This window comes from Ambystoma mexicanum, chromosome 7p, assembly GCF_040938575.1.
Source record: "Ambystoma mexicanum isolate Mex_15411 chromosome 7p, UKY_AmexF1_1, whole genome shotgun sequence".
Classification (NCBI taxonomy): Eukaryota; Metazoa; Chordata; class Amphibia; order Caudata; family Ambystomatidae; genus Ambystoma; species Ambystoma mexicanum.
This window is the reverse complement of record NC_090939.1, coordinates 79,574,451-79,602,231: the sequence shown is the minus strand read 5'-3', so window position 1 is coordinate 79,602,231 and position 27,781 is coordinate 79,574,451. Positions and strand designations below refer to the sequence as shown.

The 27,781-nt window shown below is 43.2% G+C and overlaps 1 protein-coding gene across 3 annotated transcripts in view; it reads right to left on the bottom strand.

Annotated features, from left to right (window-relative positions):
* FBXO40 (F-box protein 40) overlaps positions 1-27,781 on the bottom strand; it is an 82,200-nt gene that overhangs the window by 30,074 nt on the left and 24,345 nt on the right. The window lies entirely within an intron of this gene.

The window sequence follows — 27,781 nt, the reverse complement described above, 5'->3', positions numbered from 1 at the left end:
GTCCTCAGACACGGTTCAAATCCCTCCTTTCCCGTTGGAAACATCTGCCGAAATCCTTAAAGGAGGTAAGACAAGCTGATTTGATTGATCTTGAGGATGGAGCAGAGACGGTGGGGGGAGTGGTTCCTTCCTTAGCCTCACTGTCTTTAATATCATTGGGTGCCATCGGCCTTATACCCTCAACGTCTTTTGACTCAAAGTTTCATCATGGCGGCAGAGGCGCTGGGAGTGAGAAGGAGTTGGCCGTGCTGCCGTCTCCGTCTGTGTATGTTGATGCTAGTGATGTGGCACAGGTTTCTCCTTTTGAGCTAACAGACTCTGATCTGCTTGCTATTAATCTCCCGAATGTCTTGGGCCAGGTGGAAGTATTTGTACCTTCGCCACTACCTGCAAAGTTGAGTAACTCACATAGCTTGGAGGTGCTGCCTGAGCCTCATGTTTTATGTTCTTCCTTTACCCCAAGAAAGTTGACAGCGGTGGATTTGCCATTGCTGTATGTGACGAGTATGGCAGATAATATAGTCCCATCACCTGAAAAGAGACAGGGGAAGGGAGACATAGTGTTCCCCAAAACGCTGAACTGGTTAAAAGCACAGCGCATGATATGGGAGTGCCCAACAAGGCTAATGTCATTGTGGTGCCAGAGACCGACTTGAATCAGATGCTGCCTCATAGTTTAAAGACTACCACCATGGACATGTCATCTGGAATGACCCTCCCAGATGGCGTTACTACTGAAATGTCAGCGCGTGAAGTACAGCTAACAGCCAGATTAAAAGCTGATTTTATGGCTATGTATGAACATCTAAACGACAGCTTCTTGCAGAATTATCAGACACCAGCAAAAATAACGGCGCACAGAAGGAGTAGCTCTCCAGCAACCCCAGGTGACAAGACATTTGTGCCTCTGTCTCAGAATACATCAAAGACGACATCGTGCGCCAGACTATGTAGAGACAGGGAGGCCAAAATTGTCATGGAAGTTGAGAAGTGAGCCACAGCGAAAGACCCCAACGTGGCAGGCTTAACGCCTGAGCTCTCTACCAACAGCACACAGGATAAAGTGGCCTCAGAGGATGCAAAAACTGACATACTTTCCAAAAGCTCCGTATCTACGGCTGCTGGTATTCAAATACATAATAATGTGCTTGCTGCAACCTAAATCGCTTTATTGCCCTTCATGAAGCTCTATGAATCCCTACATGATGCTGTTCGCGATCAAACGGCTATGCTAGTTTCTATCAATAACAAGATCTCAACCCTAGAAGCTTTTTCTGAAAAAAATACGCAAAGACTGGATTACGAAGCTGAAACTTCCCTAAAATGGCAAAATAGATTGTGTGATCTTGCTCAGCAGTCGCATGGAGATCAAGCAGCCCTAATGGAAGCGGTCATCGAATGTACTAAATGGATGCGCTTCAACACCACCTCAAAAAAGCGAGTTGAACATGACACTCATGAAGCTCTTGTAAGACCCACAGATGCTCCAAATGGGATTTCTACAGTGGCTCATAAGGCAACTAACATGGTTCATCAGATGGATGGTGTACCAATTGGTGGAGTGTGTCCAGGCAGCTCGAAGAGCAAATCAACAGCTCCCTTAAAGGCAACTTCTAGCCTTCAAAATGGCAGTTCATTGAGAAAAAAAAATGGACCCAAGCATAAGCTTCCTGGCACCTCTCATGAAATGCCAACACAGCCTGACAGTGACATATTAAGAACGGATGGAACATTACCTGCCTCATCCGCGCAGAGCATTGAAAGCAGCAACAAGCTGCCTGAGCCGCGGGTGGTTGTTGTAGAGCCAGATTCCTTAACAAAGAAACTATCGTTTGGCATTTTTAATAAATCAACCACACCGATGCAAGCAAATGCTCATCAACTACAACACAAGAATGGGCGTCCATACGTCCACCAGCGACGGCCAATACTGATACAGGTAGCAAAACGAGCACGGACAAGTGGTGTTAAAATATTTTTAAGGAATCTCTCTACTCCTCCTCATCCAAAGTTAGTTTCTCAAGCCGAGAAATTAAATGAGGCACCACCAAGTTCTATTAATATTCCTGAAACACTAATCTCTCCACAGAACTGTGCCAAAAGAAATAGAGATACCTTTGAAGATGAAGATGAGGCAATCTCCGAAGACTCGCTAGAGCCATGCGAGTACTCCACGTACTCAATTGATGACGATGTCGAGGTTGCTGCAGTCACTGTGGCGGAAGGCTTATCTATTGCATTAGATAAAGCTAAGACTATCATACCCGTGGCTGCAGATGTGCAGGTTGCCTTTCCTCGAGGGGGCGGTCTGGTAAAAAAGCAGAAAATGATGCCGCTCTCCTCATCATTGGTTGTCAAGGATGCAAAGATACAGAGTGGAGAGGTGAGAATCTCGTCCTCCCGTCTAATGTTCTGTGTGAAATACTTAATCCGAAACAGACGAGAGCTCAGGTTGAAAAACTTGAACAGAGCTCAAGTGATAAGATCACAAAACATCACTCATCATTAAATCATGGGTTGTGGCGAGTCCAATTTAAAAACATCTTGCCGGAACAAAAAGAAGTGAATTTGAATCGGCAGAATATTTTAAATCTGCTTTATTGTATTCCAACTCTGCATGCAACAAAATCGGAGGATATTGTAGTGGTTGAATACATGTCCGAAGATCATCTGGACTGGGTGAGGCTTCACCTCAAATCACGGTCCTTACTGTCGGCCATAAAGGAAGCCGCTGAGGATATTCTGTTCTTTGGCTTTAAAGTTCACTGTGAGGACGACCAAGATGATGAAAGAGAGCACTGTTCTCCAGTGGATCTAACTGTGAATGAATCAAGGAGGAATGAGTTATGGGCCCAGATGAGCTTTAAGCCTACACCGAGCAGGAAGGCCCCACCCTATAACAGCAACTAGCAAAAGGAAAATAAGACGGACGCCTTTCATCAGCTTCTGTCGTGGAACACTTGCGGATTTGTGCATCTTTTTCAAGACCAATGGCTTTTCCCGGACCACGTTTCCATATTGTGCATGCAGGAGACTTGGCTATGTGAATGTCCAGTATGCGATGGCTATACTGTTTTGCTGAATCCTGCAGGCAAGAACCTGTTTGGGCGCCCTTTTTCAGGTCTTATAACACTGGTTAAAAACAGTCTGGAATGGAAGATTCTTTCCTCCAAAAACACGAATATGTTTGTACAAGTCACAACGATCCAAAAGAGCGAGTCAATAAGCACACATGATCAAGTGCTATTGATAATTAACTTGTATTGGAACCCGGCAATGATTTCACAAATTGCTTTCATTGCGGCGGTTATGGCCGCAGTTGACGAGTGTCTATTGTCTTTTAGTGACCCAACAATTTTGATATGTGGAGACTTCAATTACGCTTGGCTTAACAACCAATTGATGAAAAGTAAAACATCTGATTGTAAATCAGGAACTACATCAATAGACCAAGTTACCCGATGGATAAACGAAATTTCCCGGAGAGGTTGCTCAATGTTGAATGGATGTACACAAGGCGACATCCCCCCAGGGTTTACCTGGAAACGGGGAATGAGTAAGAAGACACTTGATTATATCTGGTCGTCCAGAAACCTTCTAGATCTGATCATAAGTCTAAAAATACTAGAAACTGACAATAGCGATCATGATGCGCTGGTGTTGTCCTGGTTAAAGGAACCAAAAAAACAAAATATTAAGTATAGTTCCAACATCACAGTAAATAATCGAACTAATCATTTACGAATGAATGCTCCTCAGTTGGCCCAGATGACATCGACTTTTCTACAGTCAAATTCGTCCCTCTCAAGGATAAACTATCCCATTTTGCTGCATCAATATAAGGTGATGACTAAAATCCACAATGGTAATGTGACAGAATTGAACCACCCTTATAGTGCGGCAATAGGGAGAGCAAAGAAATAACTACGAGAGGATCTACGTGTCCTGAAGCAAACCCACCCCAGTAACATCCTGGATTTAATTAAATCTCGGTGACAGCAATACCGTAATTGGATAAAATCCTTCAAAACGATCAGAATTCAAGACCAGGCCGAACAAATGTTAAAGCTAATCTTACAAAAAGATAGTAGACACATCTGGGAGATTATCAACACAGGTGGCGTAAAACATTCTTACGCAATGTCAAATGGTGTGAATGGAGTTACATGGGTGGAACACTTCTCTAGGGTATTTGACGACCACAATTGCATTGATGTTCCATAATTGATCTTGAATACATCGAGGTGGAACGTGGCCGACTCTGAAGAGGATATTGAGCGGGCAATCCAAAGATTAAAGTCATCACGAGCAGTTGGTCCTGATGACATCTCCAATGTGACATTAAAAACCAACAGTGCCTTGTGGGCAAATTTCATGGCCATCCTCTTTGAACGAATTGCCGGCGAGAAAGTGCTACCTGATTCTTGGCTGAAAGCGGTAGTGGTGCCCATTTTTAAAAAGGGCAATCGGGACGATCCTAACAACTATCACCCGATTGCCCTTTTGGACACAATCGGCAAAGTATTTTCCTCTTTCCTTCAGAAACGGCTTGCGACATGGGCCAATGATGTGGGAGCGGTTGACGTACGTCAAACAGGATTCACAAGAGGAGTGGGTGTAGAGCTCAATTTGGTCCTCTTGAACAGTCTGAAGCTTGACTCCTTGATGCGGAAAAGAAGCTTGTTCTTCGCCTTTATAGATCTGAGTCAGGCGTTTGACAGCATAAACCGTAATCTACTATGGAGGAAATTATACGACTGGAAATGCCCTAATGAGTTGTTGTCTCCGCTGATTGCGCTCCACACAAAGACTTCAATTAGAGTACGGCTAAATGAGCAAGGTGACTTATCTGATGAAATCTTTACTAAAAGAGGAGTGAAACAAGGTTGTCCTCTGGCGGCACAACTATTCAAGTTATTCATCTCAGACCTGTCGTTGTCCTTAATTGGTCAAAGGGTGTTCCCACCGTTAGTAAATGGGCATCAACTAAGCTGGGCCATTTACGCAGATGACATTGTGCTAATAGACTCTACCCCAATAGGACTCCAGCGTTTGCTTAATGCATTTCAAGAATATTGGATGCATAATGATTTACGGATCAACACAAAAAAGTCAAAGATCATTGTGATGGGTAATTGCAACTCGAAGAAATCTAATAATTTCTCTTGGAGAATAGCATATGAACTTCTTGAGGTGTCAAATAACTTTCGGTATCTAGGGGTACTGTTCAATACTTCAATACGGGAATGGGACTGGACCCAAGATCTGTTGGCCCGTATGCAGATGTTTGCGTTGCAGGGAGCAAAATTGCACGCAGAGTTTGGAAAATTTACCCTTGGGCCAGTGTTATCATTTTACCTTCAGAAAGTGGTGCCAGCAATAACATTCGGTAGTGAATCAGGTTGGAACATCTCCCATGAATTGTGGGATAGGTTAGAAGGCAAATTCTGGCGCAAGGTTTTAAGATTGCCAAAAATCATGTCAATTTCTGCAATACGGTATGAGCTATGTATTTAATCTCTTTATGGGGTTGTTCAGTGGAAATCTGTTTCCACCCTAAGAAAAATGCGGTTGAATCCAGTTGCTAAACCTTATGAAATCTTGCATACAATTTCATCGCACCCCTTGGCTCATTTGTTGAATGAGTGGAAGGCAAGACTGATGTATGCTTTGGATAAAGTGGATGTCACCATTGAATCAGTGTTGTAAGGCCGCAAGAAGCAAAAAAGAAACTGCGGTTGGGAAACTGGATAGCAAACGAAGAAAAGCGGATGAAACTTGCAACATCGCTCGATTTGGGTAGTGTCTTGAACCAACTTGCTGTGCTCCTGAAATATTTGAAGCAATTTCCCTCTAGGTATCATCGAGATATGTTCCTTCGGTTACGTCTTAACCTCTATTACACCAAAGATATACAAATGTTGAAACGAGACCCGAGTGTACATGACTCATGGTGCCGGTATTGCAAACAGGAAGTAGAATCTTTGAGACATTTAATCACCAAATGCGTGAAGATTACAAGTCAGCGCTCCTTCCATTGAGCTCAATTTGCACCTCTGTCTGGTAATATGGATGCATGGTGGAGCTATTTGATTGGAGGAGGTAATACTCAGTTAATATGCGCCACAATAAAACTTTCTGGATGCCCTTATGCTAAATAATAAGGAGCAGTAAAGTCTCAATTTTAGGGAAGTAAAAGGACAATCATAATAGGTGTAAAATCTTGAAAGAATTAATCAGAAAATATTGTTTTATATTTTATGGTTGGATGAACTGTAACTTAAAGTTTTTCTTTTTGTATTAAAACTAATGTTACAATAAAATAATTAAAAAAAGAATCTTTCTCTCATCCCTATAGTCCTTTGTTAAAAGTAGTGTTAAAAACATCTTGGCGCTAATATATTTGCTGAAGAAAGACAAGCGTCTCGGCGGACAAAAACCAGCCAGAGGCGTCGCTGTACTAGTGGCTGTGCTGTCGTGTAGTTTGTGGCTTCATAGTCTCCCTAGTATAAGAAACCTTGTTTCTAAGTTTAAAAAGCGCAACCTTGTTTTACAAATTTTGACTCTTTCTGAAAAAACCGACCTCTACTAAAACCTTCATAACTTCTTCACCGTGTATGCTAGAAACGAAATTTCAGTGTCTACTTCAAGCTAACATCCTCAGCTTGCCAATGAATCCAAAACCGCATCCCGTATAGTTTAAAGCCTTGTTTTACGGATTTTGACTCTTTCTGAAAAAACCGGCCTCTACAAAAACCTTCATAACGAACATCCTCAGCTTTCCAACGAATCCAAAACCGCATACCAACTCCTTATAGTTTTTTTGCAATCGCGCTTCCAGTGCGCGGAAAAGCTTGCTGCAAATTTGTCGTTTGGCTCAAATCTATCACGTGTGAAACAGCTGTACATTGCATCCGACCTCAGAATTAAGTTTTCAACTTGCTAGTTACTCAATAATCATTGCTAGTGTTTATCTGAAACTATACAAAGCAGCTCCCACTAGTATTGAATCCATTTTAGTGAATTAAATCCATTTTCATTGTTTGTACCGTTCCATTCAAAGCCACATTCAAAACCATTTTGACAAGTTGCAATCATTCCTCTTTTTCTCTGTGTTTGCTGGGGGAAATTGGGATTGATACTGTATTTGTTGAGTGTGTATTCCTGAAACCTGTTTTCTCTCCTTCCATCTCTTTCTATTGCATATTGGGGGGATTGAGTAGTGGGCAGGGGGAAAGAGTGATCACATTGCATTTTTGATTGAACTCACACAAAGTATTATTCTATGCTGAATTATTTTCCTTATTATTACTCCGTGTGATTAAAGAGATTTATTGTGACATCACCCCATTGGTGATCATTCTATAAATATTAAATAGTGTGATATATATATTGTAAAATACATAAAATAAATCCTTTTAACTTTGCAAAACAGCCTGCTTCCTGGTTCAGGGTGACCGGGGGGGGGGGGATTCGAAGAGAGGGGCGTGATATAAGGGTATATCATTCAGAAACAAAAGAACTTATAGACATAAATAAATAATGAAGGGTTCCAGCTATGCATCACACGCTAGGCATTGACTTAGGTGGAGTGCTGGGTTGAAATCAATTACACCATGCATGAAATTGCAAGAAGCCCTAACAGAGACAATAAAGGACCAAGCAACCCTACTTGCATTAATACATTCTAAACAAACTTGCCAGGATACATACATGAAGAAATTACAGGAGCGCCTAGACATCAAAGCCTATGCCAGTCAACTTTGGCAATCCTGACTAATCGACATTGCAAGGAGCGAGAGAGCCGAAGAATCAGATCAAACGCATGCCCTGATAATGATGATGACTAGAAGGAATAATCGATCAACTCAAACTAAGAATGATAGAACAGAAGAAAATCAAAGCAATAAGTCAGCTACAAACAAGATACAAGAAGTGGCGTTAGAGACATTGTGCAAGGAGACTGAACGGGCACACAAAGAATCACACAGGACATTCTAGTAGAAAATCTGATAGATCTGACTGAAAATCCAAGTAGCCTCACAAACCCTGGGGAAATCAAACTGGGGAAACCAGAAAGCTATGACATTTTCAACAAACGAAACAGAATAACAACAGAGAAAGATAAGCTAAAAGTAGGAACTAAAAATAAAAGTAAAAGACAAACAGGCTTGCGTGCCTTTTTGAGAAACCTCACTATTCCAGCAAAAGAAATGCCAGATAAAATAAACAAAATGGAACAGATGACAAAAATCCCCCTACAACTGAAAAAGAGGGAGAGCCCGACAAAAATAAAACCGCCACAACAGGAAGAAAATACGGAAGAAAGAATAGCAGAAGAACTAATGGACATGTCAATATATGCGGAAGAAATTAGCAACTTATCTGAGGAAGCTCAAATTCAAACAAGTAAAGCCTCTATGATCAATATGAGGAGAACCACCTACAGGATTCCACAAGATATGACTACACACTTGATGAAATTTCAAATGAAGACTTAAAAGACGAAACACAAATGACAGATAGGAACGAAACAAGTGCGACAAAGGACAGCACTGACGAAGGACAAGGACTAAACAAGGGGAAAAAGTACTACAAAAAGTGAAAAACATCCAAGAGTGAAGAACAGAAATTACAGCTTCTGACCTTCATTGACCCATTGAAAAAATCTAAAACCCGGGAGTATAAGATAAAAATACAAAGAATAGAGAAACAAAATGACAACTTAATATTAAATCGTACAAATATATTGAGGCTGATGCACGTAATACCGAAAATGAAAGAAATTTCGACCTAGCATATTGATACCATTGAATTCATAGACAGTGCAACTACGGATCAAGTATGGATCGACTTCACCAACATAAAAGCTCTTATGACAACAATCGAAAATAGGGCAATCTTCGAACAACTAGGATTCAATCTTGCAGTCAACGACCAAAAAAATGAAGACGGAAGAGAACAAACACCCACCTTGGATAAACAAGTGATGACACACCAAAAGCACCACGAATACAAGGAAAGAAACGAAATAGAATGCAGAGTAAAGGAGGTGTACCAAAAAAGGAGAGATAATGAAAATGGAAGAAAAGAAGTAGAACACCAGTCGAAGTGGCAAGACCCACGCAACAAACAAGGATTATGGAGACAACTTGACGAATCAAATTTGACTGAGCAAGAGAGTCCGAACCAAAGAAGATAACAACTAAAGAAAGAGAGGCTAACTACGCTCTCACTATGTTCATGGAACACGCGTGGACACAGACATTTATTTAGAGATACAAGAGAAGATCAGTACAAATGCGATGTAGTATACATACAAGAATCATGGCTAGTAGACCAACCAATATGCGACGAATATGTGGTCCTGTTCAATCCAGCGATCCAAAGGAAAAATGGGTGCCCATTAGCCGGTCTCTTGACCATGATAAAAAGCGCAAAACAAATACAAATAATCGAGTCGGAAAATACACTTCCGTGGGTTCAAAAAACCACAATCAAAATTAATGTAACACACACAAAAAGTGACTCAACCAACCGTCCTGGGAAGATCCGAAGATGGCGCATTATTAACGCATATTGGAACCCAGCCGCCATAACAGAAGAATCCTTTATCGATACAGTGTTCTCCGCAATAGACCAAGCCAAAGCAAGACACGCCGAAACTGAATTCATTATATATGGAGAATTAAACATCCATCTATGCAATAAAGATGCCGAGGAAACAGTAGAATCCAGATTGGAAGCAAGAGCTAACAAATGGAACAAAGAAATAGCAAATAGACAACTGCTCAGATCAGATTGCCATGACAAAGGAAGTGGCTGCATGACGGAATCCTGGGCAAACGCTAAAACAACCGCAATAATTGATTACATCTACATGTCCAAAGGAATACATGAAGAGTTTAACAACGCTACAAATCTTAAAACCTCGAACAACGACTGCCGATAAGAACACTGAATGCTGCTGCAAAGAAGAACGAAGTCAGTCTCCTACCGTGCTTGGAGATAAATAGTGGAATTAATAGACTAAGGATTAGTCAGTACAAGATCGGAAAATTGCCAAGTATAATGTCAAATGCAAACCTTGACGATAAACAAAAAATGAACTACGGATGGTTCCTCCTCCCATACAGGAAAGAGATAAAAAGAAACCAACTACCAATACAGAACCAACCTGCACGCGTACAATCCTCAAATTGTACAAAGGAAGAAGGAGCTTAGGCAGATAATAAAAGCCATAAATAAAGACAACCCAGGAGACAGACAAAAAAAATTGAAATATGCAAAACAACAACACAGGAATTGGATGAAAAATAACAAAGCAAGGATACTGCAAGAGGACACGGAGACAATGATACAAGCCACGAAAAACCGGAACACGAGACAATTATGGACACTGTTAAACGCCAAGAATCAGAACCAAGATGCCATGATCACCAATGTCTCTGAAGCAAGCTGGATACAATATTTTACGGCCCTTTACAGTGATAATCCATAGAATGAAGACAATGAAAAACGACCAAAGAATGCTTCATAGCATTTTATCTGGGACTTGGACGACATAAAGGAAGCAATCAAGAACCTGAACACATCTAGAGCACCAGGACCCAACGGCCTATCCAACATGATAACCAAACAGAACCCGGATTCCTTGAGCTCAATATGCGACAGCATATTCACACTTATACAGAAGACCAAAAACATAGCAGAAACGTGACAGCAAGCAATCATAATCCCAATATTTAAAAACAGCCAAACAGGAGAGCCATGCAACTATCGCCCTTTGGCCCTATTGGACACATTAGGAAAAATATTCGCGAAAACAACTTGAACAACTGGGCCACCAGAGAAGGAAAATACGCGAAGAGACAAACAGGATTCGTAAAAACCTTAGCAACAAACATCAACCTCTTCATCCTAAATTTGTTAAAACAAGAAGCGATACAATCGAGAACACAAATATACGCAGCATTTATAGACTTGAAACCAGCTTTTGACTCTGTAAACAGAACACATCTCTGGAAGAAACTAAATGCATGCGATTGTCCGAATAACATCCTGGAACCGATCAAACTATTATACCAGAACACTACCATAAGTGTCAGAATGTTGAAGGAAGGCGCACTCTCAGAGCAGATAAAGACAAGTAGAGGCCTAAAGCAGGGCTGCCCTTTGGCGACCACTCTGTTCCATCTATACATCTCAGACTTGGAAACAAATATATACACACCACAGATGAATCCCCCGAAACTAAACGGCACTACGATAACATGCATCATGTATGCTGATGACATCGTAGTACTGGCCAAAACACCAAGAGGGCTGCAGATCGCCTTGCGAAAACTACAGACTTACATGGCAAACAACCAGCTTGAAATAAACGTGAAGAAAACAAAGATTATGACACTGATGAAGCAAAGCAGAAAGAAAGGGGCAGCAGCGGCTTTCTACATCGGAAAGGAAAAAATTGAAGAAGTAAAAAAGGTCAAATACCTTGGAGTATGGCTAAACCAATCCCCAACAGAGGCAGACATGATACCGCTCCTCAAGACCAAAGCACTATTACTAGCCCGACAAGCAAAAATGATACATCTGAAATATGGAAAGTTCTCGATGATTCCAGTAATATCGTATTACAGACAAAAAGTGATGGCAATTCTGACTTATGGCGCAGAAGCGATGATAAATATAGAAAATACCATTTGGATACAAGTGGAAGGACAGTTTTGGAGGAAGGTTCTAAATCTACCAGCTTCATTTCCAATGCCTCGCATTCGGGCAGAATTAGTGCTACAATCACTGCATTCCATCGTTGTATGGAAACAAATGGATCTATACAGGAAGATATCGAGTGATACTTATGCACCACCGATATTAATCATACAAAGAAAGACCACTGGGAAACACAAACAACCCCTGCAAATATGGAAAAATGCAATAGAAGCAAAATGTGAGGCTGAAGGTATTTCCAGAGGCATGCTCCTTAATAGACGACAAAGGGCGAAAAGAAGACTGATTGAAAACGACTGGATAAAGACAACTGAGATCAGGTCAAAATATACGCTGGACATCCCCTGCAAACTGGACATCAGACCAATCAAAAAACTACCTGAATACCTAAAATCGCTTTCCTCTTCAAAAATCAGAGACACTTATATGAGAATGAGACTGAATATACTGCCCAGGCGTGAAATGATGGCAGCCAGGAGAACAATTTCTGATAATGAAAAATTCTGCAGGTTTTGCGGTGATGGGGAATCGATTGAAAGGCTGCACCACATTATGATGCTATGCCCTGCACTCAGCGAGAAAAGAAATCTAGCCAGAGGCTGGTTCATGCAGAACCAAATGGTATTCTCACCTGAAGATCGATGGGCACTAATATTAGCTGGAAATGAGAATAAATTGATATACGCGGTAGTAGCATTCTGGAACAACATCATGGAGAACGCGCAAAGTGGATAAGAAATGAGAACAAAAGAAGATAACGCGACAGGCCACTCACTAATGAGCGCACGATAACATTTTTCTAATAAACACAATGAAACACATGAAGTAACACTTGGGTAAACTGACAAGATGAAAGGTTTGAAATGCAAACCAGAGCATTTTAATAATTAAAAAAAAATATATACAAATTGCAGTTTCAGAACAACTCCAGGACTCCAGGACTGAGACAAATGCAAAAGCTTGACAGGACCTAGCGCAAACCATCAACACTTTCAACAAGCACATGGAGGAAGCTGAAGGTAGAGATGGCTGCTTTAGCGAGATAAGAGGAGCAAGTGGGGAGAACTGGAGGATGATGGGGCGCATGGAAGGAATCGAGGGCCGGGGGGATCCTTCCAAACTTGGCTGAGGAAATATCTTCGCACATAACCCCTGACTGTAAGCTCAAGGCATCTCAGCCCACCCTATCTATCTATCTATCTATCTATCTATCTATCTATCTATCTATCTATCTATCTATCTATCTATCTATCTATCTATCTATCTATGTATCTATCTATCTATCTATCTATCTATCTATCTATCTATCTATCTATCTATCTATCTATCTATGTATCTATCTATCTATCTATCTATCTATCTATCTATCTATCTATCTATCTATCTATCTATCTATCTACCTATCTATCTGTATTCTTGTATTGTGTCACTAACCCTAAGGCCTCAGAGCGCACGCCCTGATGTCCTGATGGATCTCCATTTGTACATGGTCCATGAAAGGCTACAAGAGAGAAGGGTCCTGTGACTTTCAACAGGCACTCTATCGCCTTTTCCAGGCAGTCCCAGAAATCATTCTTCAATAGTAATAATATTTATTGTGATATAGTTTACGTTCAAACTTTACACATGAATACAACTTTTACATAAAAAGAGCAAAAAAAAGAACATATATAGAGTAAAAATTATCATTAAAAAAAAGGAATATATACCAATTTATCATCAAATTCCCTAAACAATCAAGCCATCATATCTTCATCCCATAGCTTTAGGAGAACAATAGTTACAGTTTAAAAAAAAGCATATAATGCCTCATAGTAGGAGCTAATCTTCAGGGCGAGCTTCCAGCATATAGTTAACATAGTAGTTTTCCGTTATAATAGTTTTTGCTTAGATGCACGCCCATAATAAATGTCAGAGCCAAAATAGGCTTAAACAGTAAACAAACAAATCATCCTTCAGAAAATGATCTCTGGGAGATATGCCTACAGGATTTTAGTTCCCATGGTGTCTTGCCGCAGGTCGGTTTTACAGAAGCCGGTCTTTCGAGACCCAGCATTCCTGCCGCAGCAATACACCATTTTAGCCACCTGCTTCACCCCCATATACCAATGCAGGGGACACCACATAGAATCCCTGTTCTAGGTTTCCCTAGTTGAGTGAGGGAGTCACCTCAGGTCTCCGCCACAACTGATAGTATTTCCTCCTTCAACTCGTGCCCTTCCCCATACCCCCTTCGGCCCAGATCACAATGCCACCCCCATTAACATCTACCCAACTCCTCCACTCAATCCCGTACCCCTTCTTACCTTACCAGAGCCACTTTCTGCTCCCTTCCATGCATTCATGATTAACACAGGGAATATTTCCTGGCAAGCCTCTGTTTGGGAAAGGCGGTCTGTCAGGAAATGGTTTCTGGCATAGCTGGGCTAACCTGCCAATTGTTTCTTCTCCCTCTCCCCTGTTTTTTGCTTCCCACTGCCTTGTATTGATCCCTTGCAATCTGCTTCCCTCCCCCTTAACTTCCCCCTATGACTTGTAAAGCGTTCTATCACTTCCTGTAGCTAGGTTCATGCTCAATAAATACCCTCATCATAATACAGTAATTACTGAACCTCATAGTGTCTCTATGGACATGGCGATTAACAGGGATGTCTGCAAAACCTTTCTGGTTACCCTACATTTACTTCATGCAGTAACAGAAAATGAGATGGATGGTATTAGCAGAGGTACTACCGCCAAACCTATAATCAGACCATATATCTAGGTGGATATATGACCAATCTCATAGGAGTAGATTTCCTGCTCACCCGGTCACTTGTTTTTGGCGAGTTGATATTACAGCAGTTTGTTGCCTTCAGCTACAAGACCTCACATCAGAGAATGGGAGGCAAACTCTTACATGAACTAGGACTGAACTAAACAATAAAACTATAGATTTCCTGGACAAAAAGGGCCAGGATGGGTGATTTGACTTAAATCCAGGGAAATGCCTTTGCTGAGAGGACCCTGCCTTCTTTGTCCAAAGCAGTGTCCCTATCCTTCTACATCACAAGCTCCTGGAGCGTCCGCAACCAGGAGAGCATCCTTCAAATCACTCAGTCTCAGGGAAGCTTTACACGCCAGAGCACGCTTCTTCGGCTTGGCCTTATTAGTTGATCCTGAAGTTGGGTAGCCTCCTGGGATGAACTCAAAATGGGGCTAGACTGGTTTCATTACACCTCTTGGCCTGTGGGGCTTTTCAAGCTTTACCAAGGAGAGACCTCTAGCTTTGCCTCTTGCCCTGTAGGTTCTTGATGCTTTACAGAGGAAAGATCGGTAGCTTCCCTTCTTGTCTTGTGGCTGCTTCTAGGTAGGGTTTTCTTACCCTACCCACGTATTTGTCGGGCTACAGTAATTATGACCCCCGCTCTCTGTCCCAAGTCCATGTTTTCTTCCGAGAATGCAATGCCTTAAATTGGCGCTGGTGGTTTTGCAGCTACTGTGGCAGTATCTGGGGTGGAGGGTAATCTCCAGCTTTGCCTTTTCCATTCCTGGTTCCTGCCAGCCTTTGGACCATGGATTTCTACAGACGTTCTGCTGTAGCCTTTACTCTAAGGCAGAGGTCTTCAAACATTTTTATGCTGAGCCCCCCTTGAGTAAATCTGTTGTTTCCGGGTCCCTCCACAAGCCGTACATGCTTATATTTTCTATTAAATGCTCATATTTTCTATTATAGTCACTGTAATCTCATTTTAAAGAGCCTTGCACCCTGCCCCACATAATCCTCCCTGGACTTCCTTCAGGACCCCTAGGAGGCCAGCTCCACATTCTAAATACCACTTCTCTAAGGCTTGCATGCACTACAGTGGGAACCCACTTGGCTTACCCACCACATGTTTTGAATCTCTATGTGGTAGATTGGGGTTGGCTACCATATGTTTTCTCTCTCTGTATCTCTGCTACACCATTGACACTCTGAAACACTGTCCTAACACCCTCAAAGTCAGAAGGCTTCTACCTCTATTTACAGGTCAGCTTTGGCAATAATTGCTTTAAAGCGTGTTCTGCCTTGTTGCACCTGTTTCTCTATTAAGTTTGGTGTTTGTGATTGATGCATACCTAATAATTCCACCTCCACCACAGATGGCTACCCCGTGGTTTAACATATGGTCAGTTGTTTTGTACGTTTCAATAAGCTTGTTCAGTCCTTGCCCCAGTCCTAGTGGTCCGAGGTCTGAAATAGCATGTCGGCCATCTTGGGATCAGGCAAAAGTGTCACTGAGGTGAAGCAATGAAGTGTTCCCATGGACAGCACTGCAAATGAGAATGCTAGCTCACGAGTAGTGTGTACGCAGAACGTGTTGCTGACTGGCAGGGTCATTTTGTAAAATGTGTTAACTTCATGCCAGGGGACCATGATTGTTAGCATTACATGCTGCTTGCTCCCGCGCATGCAAGAAAAACAGGCAATACATCCCTTTTTTCGAAACTCTAAGTATCTTTCCTGGCATGGGTGTCTGCAGGGCATTTAACGGGGCACTGGAGGGAGGACGTGGAGCTCTGGGCGATCCCACATATACCTCTTCTAGCGGGTGATCACACAGCTAGTGGCTGCACCAGAGTTCCTCCATTACTCCGTAATAGGCACATCAAAGGCACTTCAAAGGTGACGGTCACAATACTTATCAAAACCAGCCAGTGAGCAGTGACTCCAAGAAATATTTTTCATTAGCCGTTACAGTCTCACATAGCCATTACATTGCAACTCTGTGAGAGATTTGGTTATTTCCTTGTTACAGTCGAATACATGTTTGCGGGACATCTGTTTTATATGGCCACACAAAATAAGAAAAGGAGGTAGGGTTTGAAAGGTACTTCCTCTCTTGAGTGGAGATAGTGCTTTGCTTCCTGGATGAACCCCCCAGCCACCTAGTGACATGTATCCCTGCAGAGAATGTAGGAAGGAAAGGGGGAGGCCTTGAGGAAACAGGCCAAGCACAGCCAAATGGGATCCCTGTGAGGTAATTATATTGGACGGACCTTAAGAGGCAAAGAGTTGGTACATCTGCATTCAGGTCTCTAGTAGGTAACCATAGCGGGCTGGCCTTGGATCGTACAGATAGGATTTCTTTTCACCTTTTTCTGTTTGCTTTGCAATAGTCCGGTTATTTGGCCCCTGACTCCTCTGGGTGGCACAGTCCCTCCAGAGACTCTGCCTGGGGGGCCTCCAGACAACTTCTCTCTCGGCTGGCTCTCCAGGTAGGTCAAGGCCATGACACAGCTCTTGATAGTATCCCTAAAGTAGCAGAGATGGCACCAGGCTTTCCATTATGGGGGGGTCTCTATCACAAGCTTTTCATTTGCCTTCACCTTCTGCTGCAGGAATCATGGAGGGGAGGAACCCATGGTCAAAGCTAAAACGCCAACCTGATGCTCCAACCCTCTCTTGACTCAGACTCTATCTCCTTCTCACACACACATCAGCACACTCCCTTAGGCTTGGTCATCCCACCCACATATCTGAACAACCCAGACTGCTCCAGGCTCCCCTACATCATCTGCCAGGATGTTGCTGGGGAAATTACTTCACATCCTGATCTGAAACAGAAACTCTGGTGGAACACTGACTGCCAACCCTTACATGAAAACCCAGACCTTCATTTCTGGAGCAAGGCTCTGCAAGCAGACCAAACAGGTACTCCGATGTGCCACTGAACATTACAGGTAACTCCAAAGACCTGCTAAGGCCCAGACATACCTTCCTGCAACTACCAGACCTATATCGAGCAAAGGTTACAGTTCTAAGGTTAAACATTAGGACACACAACTCCCTTATTAAAACAATTAAACTCTTGAAGGTCCTTCAGGAGTAGGAACTCAATGTGGCGTTTAGAATGAAGGGAGTTGGCATGGTATTATGCAAATATTTCCTGTTGGCCCTGAAGGCGAATATTTAGGTCTAGAAGATGAGCTATATAGTAATCAAGTGGTACTAAGAGGGGTGTGTGTGGGGGTGGTGGTATATTAATCACTATATACTCCTAACTCTACCCAGAGGAATTCTTTATACAACTTTTGCTATCGTAGACTTTGTCCGGATAGAGATTAAATTAGGTAAGAATTGTAATGTGATCATTAATGCGCAACTGGACAGGGCGGCCAACAGGAGATGGTTGACCAGGTTAACAGAAAAATAAATAAGAAATTAATCACGGGTAGTATAGATCAGTAGCAATGTGCTTGTCTTGGAAGCAAGACGACACAGAGCAACACAGGTTCGAATCCAGGTCTGCGCTTAGAAACCTCTTCGGTATTAAACACGTTATAAAAACAATTCTAATTATAATCAGAGAAATAGTCTGGTTAATGTCATGAGGGAGTTCTACCACTGTCAATAGAACTTTACGTGTTTCTACCATTACCTCAATTCATAACCTTGAATTACTTATTTGTTAATAAAGAAATAATGGTCCAGGAATTTAAGATCCAAAGTATCACCCTCTATGATTCCATGTATTTGCTCGGTATGCTTTCGTGCCTTGAAACACTTGTGTATAGGCGCATTATAAATGCCATATCATATCATATCATGCTTATTTTCTGTGTATATTCAATGTTATTTAATTGCGATTTAAAAAAACAATAGGGGTTCAGTCACGCAACCTCTTATTCACTGTCTATTGGGGCCAGACAGGGTGTTTGCTACAGTGCAATATTTTCTAAACACAGCTATGGGGCACCACAACAGTCATTCCACATATTAAGTGTCCTCCCCAGCCCCCACCGATTAGGAGCAACATCTTCCCATTTTCCCAAGGAATGGATGGTGCTAAGGCAGAGTATTCCCTTAGAGGTGCAGATGCAAGGCAATAACTCTTGAGAAAGACTGCTGCCATTCAACCAATGGAACTGGAAGAATGGAAGATCTGATTATTTCCGGATCTGAGGGACTAATCGAAGATATTGGACTTGTGGAAACAGTTGACTGAGTTACGGGGGGGGCATCTGTGTGGAAACCAGTAAAGCCTAGTAAAGCCTAGTGGCTACTGGGGCACAAGACATTCTGGAACCTGATGTGGCTGAGGACTTTCTTTGGGGGTTTGTCTGAAACGGAGTCCGGTGGGGGAGGCTATTTTCATTATAGTGCCGCCTGATAGGCAAGATGGCTTCATTTGGGTTGAGTGTGTATATTGTTCGACTTGGACAAGTTATGGTGCTGGAGATCCTTTGATTTGGGGGGTATGTTCATGATACTTTGTTTTGTTCTGTTGATTTCCTCCTCTATTAGTTCACCTTATCCCTTTTACTTTCTTTCTTCACCTTCTCAACATCGTCTACTCTTTGGTTCCCCCTCCCTTTCCTTCTTTGGCATTGTTGCTACTTTGGAGGTTGAGACCATTTTGCAACAGCTTCACTTTAAATAAAATCCAATCCAGCTGTACATCTGCTGAGGGCTTTCCTATGCCTAATGAAAACAGTTGAAAAAAAAAACATGGCGGATGAGACTTTTAAGAGTATAATCGTGTTCTGCTGTGTTCCTGCACAGAAACATTGACCACAGGTGTGCAGGAACAATGTTACCAAGCAAACCAATTGCAGTCCCCTATGCCTAATCTGGTGTGGCCCTCGCTTAGGGGAAACACAGCCCAGAGGGTGTGAGAAACCGGAAGGCACTCTCACAGCTACTCCCCAGGGATCTTCTACTCAGTTTGCCAAGGAAGGGCCACAGCTTTTGGATTCCGACTGTGGGGGCGGACAAGCGAGGGAGGATCACCTGGGTGGAGAGTCCTTTGGAAATGGAGAGAGGGTGCCGGATGGCAAGACATGGTATCCCACTTTCCTAACACTGGCTTGCCTTCCCTTCCCTCAGCATTCATGGGCTATTTCTGCTCATGTCCTATTTTTCCCCATAAGTTCCCACAAAGTACTGAGAAGAGGATAAAGCCTCGAAGAGAAATTAACACTTCCCATAGAAAACACCTCTCTAGTACTGGGACGAAGAAGAGGGATTTGGGGGAAGTTCAGGCATATCCCATTCATTGTACTAACTACAAACAGGCAAAAGAGGCCAAGGACTCACAGCGGAAACTCCTTGATAGGGCGCAGGTGCATAAAAGGTAGAGCACCCAGCAGAAGGGAGTTCATCAGGAGAGAGCAGCAGGGAAGCCGGTCCAGCCTGTAGTAAACCTGTGGAGAAATGAGCGCCGGGAAGCTGAAGATGTGCAGAGTGTGGCAGTCTGCAGAAGTGGGGCAAAGGAGCGTGTGTCCAGGGTACTAGCGAGGTCGGAAGAAGGGAACCGTTGTGATTATCGCTCCCTTGGTTGTGGCTGCAGAGTGCTTGTTTACCCAGGTGGAGGAACCGACCCAGGAGTGTCTGAGGGGTAGGAGGTGAGACCCTAACGTCAACCACAAGACATTGGGGGTCATTACGAGGTTGAAGGTAGCCATGGCGCTAATAGCACCATGGCTACCCCCTTACCGCATTCCGGGTCTGGGTTCCCGGAATAGGGACTTACTGGGTCATTCCGACCTTGGAGGACCCGGTAAGTCCCCATTCTGGGAACCATTCCCCATTCCCATTTGAGCCCCAATAGGGCTCAAATGGAAATGGGGATGGAGCTAATAACGGGCCCGCTATTGGCGGGCCCGTTATTAGCTCTGAAGTCCCTTAACGGGTCCCTTCCATAACGCCTGGTAAAACCAGGCATTAAGGAAGGGACCCCCTAAGGGACCTCGTAGTAGGGCGGTAAGGGATTACTGGCACCGGTGTCCTTACCAGTGCTGGTAATCCCTTACCGCCCACCTCGTAATGACCCCCATTGTGTGAGAGGAGAAGCCGTGGGAAGCAGCAACGCGAACAGTGAGTTTCAAGTCATGCTAGAAACCCGGTGCATGAATGCATGAAAGCTAAAGTGGATTAGATTGTATCGGAGTGGTCGGGTACAGTATGTTTTTTCTCGAAAGCCTATGAACAAGAATAATGAGAGAACAAATCAATGTGAGGCAACCAATGGACTGTCTGGAAACTACGTAACAGAGTGGCTACAGATAACAAATGTATATGATGTGATATGATATTTATTTATTTATTTGTATTCATTTATTGCATTTGGTTACACGCCCAAACCCTTAGGTATCACAGCGTACATACATCTTATACATTCATCTTACATTGCTTAGTAAAAAAAACTTTGTTTACAAACAGCACGGATATGTTGCATCTTATTCATACATCTTAGATTGCATCATCATAAAATCTTTGGTTACAGGCAGCGTGGTTATATTACATAGTACAATCAAGTAGTTAGCGTTGGCTTAGGTGGCTAGTATTTATTAAATAGCCAGGTTTTTAGTTGTTTCTTGAACTTCTGGAAGGAAGTCTCGTTGGTGAGGTGGGTGGAGAGTGAGTTCCAGATGCACAGGGCTGCTATGGGGAAGCTGGTGTTGCCTGCTCTGGAGGTGGTGAAGCGTGGGATGTGGAGGTGTGTATTGTTGCTGGATCTGAGGGTTCTAGTTGTGTTTTTGTGGGAAATGCTATGACTGAGTCCGTGTCCCAAATGCATTTATGGGTGATGGTGAGTGTTTTGTGAAGGATTCTCGCTTGTACTGGTAGCCAATGAGCATCTCTTCTATGTTGGGAGATGTGTTCTTTTCTATTAATACCTAAGGCTGCTCTAAGGGCTTTATTTTGAGGTGCCTAGCAGTAGAACATTGCAATAATCTAGCTTTGTGAGGATTAGTGCGCTGGCGAGTGTCAGGCAGTTTTTGGGGGAGAGGAGGGGTCTACTAAGGGTAATGAGTTTGGCTGTGTATGCCGTGGAGGAGGCAAGAGCGCTAATATGGTTTTTCATAGTGAGATTGGAGTCGAGGTGAACTCCTAAGGTTTTGACTTTATGTGATATAGTGATGGGGGTGCCATCTATCAGGATGGAGGTGTAGTCAGGAGGGAGTTTGCTGAGTCTGGCTGGGGAGCCGATTATGAGGATCTCAGTTTTTTCTCTGTTGAGGCAGAGACTATTATTCGCCATCCAATTTTGGATAAGGGAATACTTTGGGTTGATACATGCTGTATCCTGTTCAAGGTTACCAGAGATGGGGATAAGTATTTGGGTATCGTCGGCAAAGTTTGTGTAAATTACTCCCATGGCATCTTGTGCCGTGAAGAGTGACTTTGTGTACGCATTGTATAGCGTTGGGGAGAGGCAGGAGCCTTGTGGTACTCCCAGTGGTACGGGATGGGATCGGCTGCTTCTTCTCCTAGGGCAACTCTTGAGGTACGGTCTGAGAGAAAGGATTTTATCCAAGTTGTGGCTTTCTAGGAGAAGTGGAAATTGGAGGATAGGGTAAGGCATAATTTGTCGTGGTCGACTCAATCAAGCGCGGCAGAGAGATCTAGTAATAGTAGGGTGCCCAGTTTACCAGAGTCCATCTTGTTTTTTAGGTCAAGGAGGGCGGTCTCCGTGCTGTGGCTGGCCCGGAATCCTGATTGTCTGTCCCCTAGCAGATGGTTCTGTTCTAAGTGGGTTTGCACTTGGGTGTAGGGTATTTTTTCAATGATTTTAAGAAGGAATGGTACCGTTGTTATGGGCCTATAGTTCGTCGGGTTGGTTGGGACTAGTGTAGGTTTTTCAAGTAGGGGTGTGACCCATGCTGATTTGATAGATGCTGGTATTTTGCTGGATTTGAATGATTTATTAACAAATTTGGTGATGATGGGTGATAATGTATTGGTGGTCTTTGACTACTTTAGCAGGGATGTTTTCTCCTTTACAGTTGGATGGCTTAAGGGAGGCTATGTTTTTAAGGACTTGATCATTGGTAACTTGTTTAAAGTGGAATTCAGGTACATCCGATCTTGTGATGGCGACTGGTGGATGGGATGGATTATTGATAAGCTTAAGGAGTTTTTTTTGTGAAGCTATTTTACTTTGGAGTGTGTTCACTTTGGACGATAGAGCATCCTGTATGGTTGTACGCCATGGTTTGCTGATGGTAATGGCGCTGATGGGTTGGATAGGGGATTCAAGTTCTTTAATAATAGTGAATTATTCTTTAGTTTTTGAGGCTGCGTTGGCAATCCAATTATTAAGTGAATCTGCTTTTTGGGAGAGTACGTTATGTTTGTAGGCTTTGGAGATCTGTTGCAGTTTGATTTGGAGTTCTGGGGAATGGTTTTTTTCTGATTAGGTGTTTTAGGGCTCTTTTTTCCCTTCTGAGTTCTATGAGCTCGTCATTGAACCATGGGGAGCGGCGTTTGGGTTTGGGCATTTTACTTTTGGGAGGGGCTACTTCGTCTATTGTGGATTTTAAGCACTGGTGGTAGTGGTCTGAGATGCTTTCGATATAAGTGTAGTCTGAAGGTTTGGAGTTCAGCAACTTGCTGAGTAAGGTGTTTGGGTTTTCAGGGGTACGTTTGCGTGCATTTCTGACCTGAATAGGTGCTAGGCTAGGAGTTTTTGTTATTAGAGTTTAGGTTTATGCTGAAATGGATTAAATGGTGGTCGGTCCATTGCATCTTGAGGATGTCTACTATGGTTACCGTGGTGTTCAAGGTAAGTATCCTGTCAAGGATTCTTCCTTTGGAATGGGAGGGGGCATTCACTATTTGAGTGAATTGCATTTCACAGAATGCCTTGTGGCAAGCTGTTGCTTTGCTGTCTTGGGGGTCATTGAAGCCTAACTTGAGGTCTCCTAGGAGTATATACTTGGTTTTGGGTTTGAGCGTAGGTGTGATTAGTAGGGGTAGGTCTATGTCAGGGCTGTTTGGGGCACTTGGTGATCTGTACACTATTAGGAATTGGCATTTATAACGCGCCTATACACAAGTGTTTCAAGGCACGACAAGGCAAGGGAGGGGGAACAGAGGGAAGACAGAGACAGCGACCTTACTAGGTCAGGTGACATTGAGATTGCGCAAGTGCAGGGGATGGGGGAAAGGGGAAAAGTGCAGGGGGAAATGGGATGGGGCAGTGCAGTACATAGGATAACAGTAAAAAAAAAAGACAATAAATAAAAAGTGCGGCCAAATGGTGGCAAGTGCAAGGGTAAGGGCATACATCAGGTGTCAAGTGCTGGTAGGGGGCTATAGGGATACAGAAACAGTCCCCGAGTGCAAAGTTGCCATGGGGCAGTGCAGGTGTGCAACTGGTGGGGAGGGGACCTTGGCCCGGGATTAGAGGGTGGCCAGGTCACCAGTTAGGTTTCAGTTTCAACAAGTCTGAAGGCCTTTGAACAATTGTCTGACAGTGAACGGTGTTAAAGAGTAAGAACTTGATAAAGAAGATGTTAGTAAACAGCAGAAGGGTGAGCGGTGAAGTGTGAGCAAACATTCGGTCTGTAGAACCCATTAACCCGAATAAAGGGAGTAAGGGCCTAACAGTGGAAGCCGGAAAAATAGAAAATATAAAAAGAGTGACCAAGAAAGCCAGTCATCTAGCAGTTAATATTTGGACAAAAGCTTGGGCAAGAAAGAAGCCAAGTAAGGAAGTTATGAAAGGAACTAATTAAGAAACTACAAGGGCAACTGGTTGCGCAACTTGTAGTGGGTGAACCGTGCGGTCTGTCAATTGTGCTAAGGCCAGGGAGCCCCAGCCATCCTATAACAGATGTTAAAGGAAGTCATGAATGCTGCACTTTAAGAAAGAAGTGTTTTGAGCTTGGGAAAAGTAACCCTGAGCTCTTATGGAACTTTGTGAAATGAACTAAACATTGTACGTCAAGAACACATGTGTTTTGGACTTGGGGAAGGGAATCCCAAGGTTAGGCGAATTGGCTGACACAAGCATTTGATGGAACTGTATCCTGAACTTGGGGAAGAGAGCCAGAGGCAGCTCCATCTTTGTTTCTGGATACTGTTTAGTTTAACTAGGAACATTCCTACACTGTGTTTAGTATTAGACGTGAGGGCAAGCATAGGCTTTGACACAGACAGCTTTTTGGATTGGATTTACAGACACAGTTTATTTAACACAGTTAAATAAACACAGACACAGTTTATCCTTAGTTTATTTAGGTAGGGAAACCCCAACCTTAGTCGTATGGTAAGATCGGCTTTATACCAACCTAAAACTTTCAATAAAGGTTTTGAGAAACTGTTACTCTTGTTGTCTGTGTCATCTCTTGATACCATGCCAGTCTCACAGGAGGGACAGAGGTTCAATAGAAAGTCACAAAGCTCACAGCTTCAGTGCGAGTTTGAGGAGCTGGAGAGAGAGGAACAGAGATTGCAGGAGAGGGAGGCTATAGAAGAAACCAGGAAAGAGGTGAAAGGGCTATGGAGGAAAAAGGCTTGCTGGAAGAAGGAGAAGGGTGGAGAAAACCTGAAGGAAGGTTGAAGAGAACAATAAGGAAACAATGGCTAGGTGTTGTGGTGAAGGGGCCCATGGAGTTTCATGAAGGATGGAGGAGAAAAGCACCAGAGAAGAGCTGCCAAGGAGTTGTGGAGAGCAGAGCACCAGAGAAAAGATGACAAACGGTTGCGAGAGTTGTGGTATAGGAAGACCGGGAGAAGGGCTGCCAAAGAGTTATTAGGAGAGTGGTGGTGAGAGAAGCAGAGAAGAGGTGGCATGGAGTTGTGAGGAGTGTCGTGATGGAAAAAGCATTGAAGAGGAGGTGCCGAGGAGTTGTGTGGAGGATGGTGGAAGGAACGTGGGTAAGAAGGTTGACAAGTGCTGTGAGGAAGAAGCTAGAACACGAAGGAAGAGGAAGAGGCTACCAAGAAGGAGGCTGGTTGGAATATAAGGAGGAAGTCTGGAGTATTTTATGGGCACGGATGTTACTTCCCACCGCCTCCCACAATCAAAAAACCTCCCACCCAGTCTCCTGACCTCCGGTACTGAGTGGCGGGAGGTAGGGGCACACCCTTTATTCCGGGATGGTCCTGAAAGAGTAGTAGAATCATTACTGTTGAGAAGTGGTAGCATTATGTATCAAAAGCAGCTTATGCAAGTGAGCACTGCTAGACCGCAGGGCAGGAGCTGGTGTTAGCCCGCACGACCACTATGGAGCAAGGGCCTGTTGTATTGGAAGAACAGTTTTAGAAAAATGCTGCTACACGTTCTTTGCTTCAGTGTACACATTTGTTGAACTCCAGAGAAGCTGATGTTCGGAGGCTGTCCAACCAACTTTGTAATGTATTGTTCTGTGTGAACGCTAACAAACAACCACACATTTAGTAAACCATGTGCGCATGTTGTGTTAAGACCCAAGAAACGAAAGGCAGAACCTATGGGAGTCGACTTCAGAGAAAGACAAACTAGAGGACTGGAACTATTTGGATCTGGTAATCTAAGACTTGGAATCCAGCAAAAGGAAGGTAGTAGACACGCTTAGTTTCTTAGCCACAGAGTAGGTACGCAGGGGCAAAAATGTACTTCACGTGAATGAGTCCGCGTCTTCTATACAAAGAGGTCCTATTGCTTCTAACGCTGCAATGCGATGGTCCTTCTGGGAAAGCTAGCCGGAATACTGATAGGTGATGCTCAGATATAAGTGCTTTGGGCGCCATTGAATAGGGCGGAGAACCAAACTCTAGAATTCTTGAAGAAGTTGGACCTGTCATTCCAGAAGATGCCCGTGGGAGGAAACAACTCCAGATGTCTTCCTAGGTTGGAATGGAATAAAAGTCGATGCACGGCACTGGAGCTTGTACAAGAAGGAGGCTGCCTCCTGTTGCATTATGAACTACCAATATGTCGGTCAATTCTCCAAGGCTTTCTAAGTGTCCCTCTCCTCTTTCCTGCTAAGGAGGAAATGTCCCAACTCCTGGTGCCATACAAGAGGTGGTACTAGCACGGAAACTAACATTTTCCATCGGCATGGATTTAAAATGGTTCCAGTGTTTTGAGACACAGGTTAAGGTTGTCAATGCCGGATATGTTACTTACACTCTTGCAATTTTTAACTGGAAGAATTCTTTGAAAACACAATTTTGTGTTTTTGGTTCACTGGAACACTATAAAGGGTCACCCAACTTCTTCCTACAAACCTAGTAAACATAAGGTAGCTTAAAGAGCCAATCCAATATGAAATCTAAAATATTAGAGGCTTTGTAGGTTCCATTGGCACAACTGCATGCATCAAAAGGCCCAACATCCATAGGTATCCAGCCATTATATCAAAAGGAAAGCCCATCGTTGGGAAATGGTCTTTTTTCTCTCCCACTGTCCAGCACTTTCTCCACATATTCTAGGACTGGCGTCAGTTAATATAATTACCACAGTCCTAGATTATGTTGAGATTGCTGATAAGTAATATTGTTGATCCGGAAAACGTTTTTTCTGGGGATGTAAGGACTTTGAACTGAAACCATGACATGTCTTTACATCAGTGCTAAGTATGAATTAGTATTAGTATTAGTGTTAGAGCAACAGTGCCGGGGTATTGTTTCTCATATTCTTCAAGGAACAAGAAAATAGATAGGAAAAAGGGTGGGGGCCGTAGTAAAATAAAAGGGAGAGTGTACGGCAGGTAGCCCTCCCCCCCGCCATTTTAGAAAAAGAATGGATACCCCCGGACTGATGTTTTTACACTGATTCCAAGACGTAGCAACATAAGGACATGGAATCCCTAAATCAGTGATACCCAGCGATACCATCACCGCAACAATTGAAATGAAATGAAATGATATTTTATTTATATCGTACTCATACACAAGTGTTTCAGAGTGTGACCAGGCAAAGGGAGGGGAAACAGGGGAGAACAAAAAAAACAACGATCTTGCTATGCCCAGTGAAATTAAGAGCGTGCAAGTGCATGGGAAAGGCAAAAGGGGGAAAGTGCATGCATGGAAGGGGGGAGATGTGGAAAGTGCGGAACAGAGGAGAGAACAGAATTATTAGTAGGCTAAATAAATAAATAAATAAAAGTGATAAACGGTGGTAGTGCAGCCAGCAAGTGGCAAGTCCTAGGTTAGTCAGATAGGGTATATCTGATAAGTGCAGAAGAAAAGTGGGTCGGGGACTGTATGGGTACAGATACAGACCCCAGTGCAAGGGAAGGCCCGGAGGCAGTGCAGGAGGGAGGCAGGGTGATCAGGTACCTAGACCCGAAGGACAGAGGGTGGTCAGGT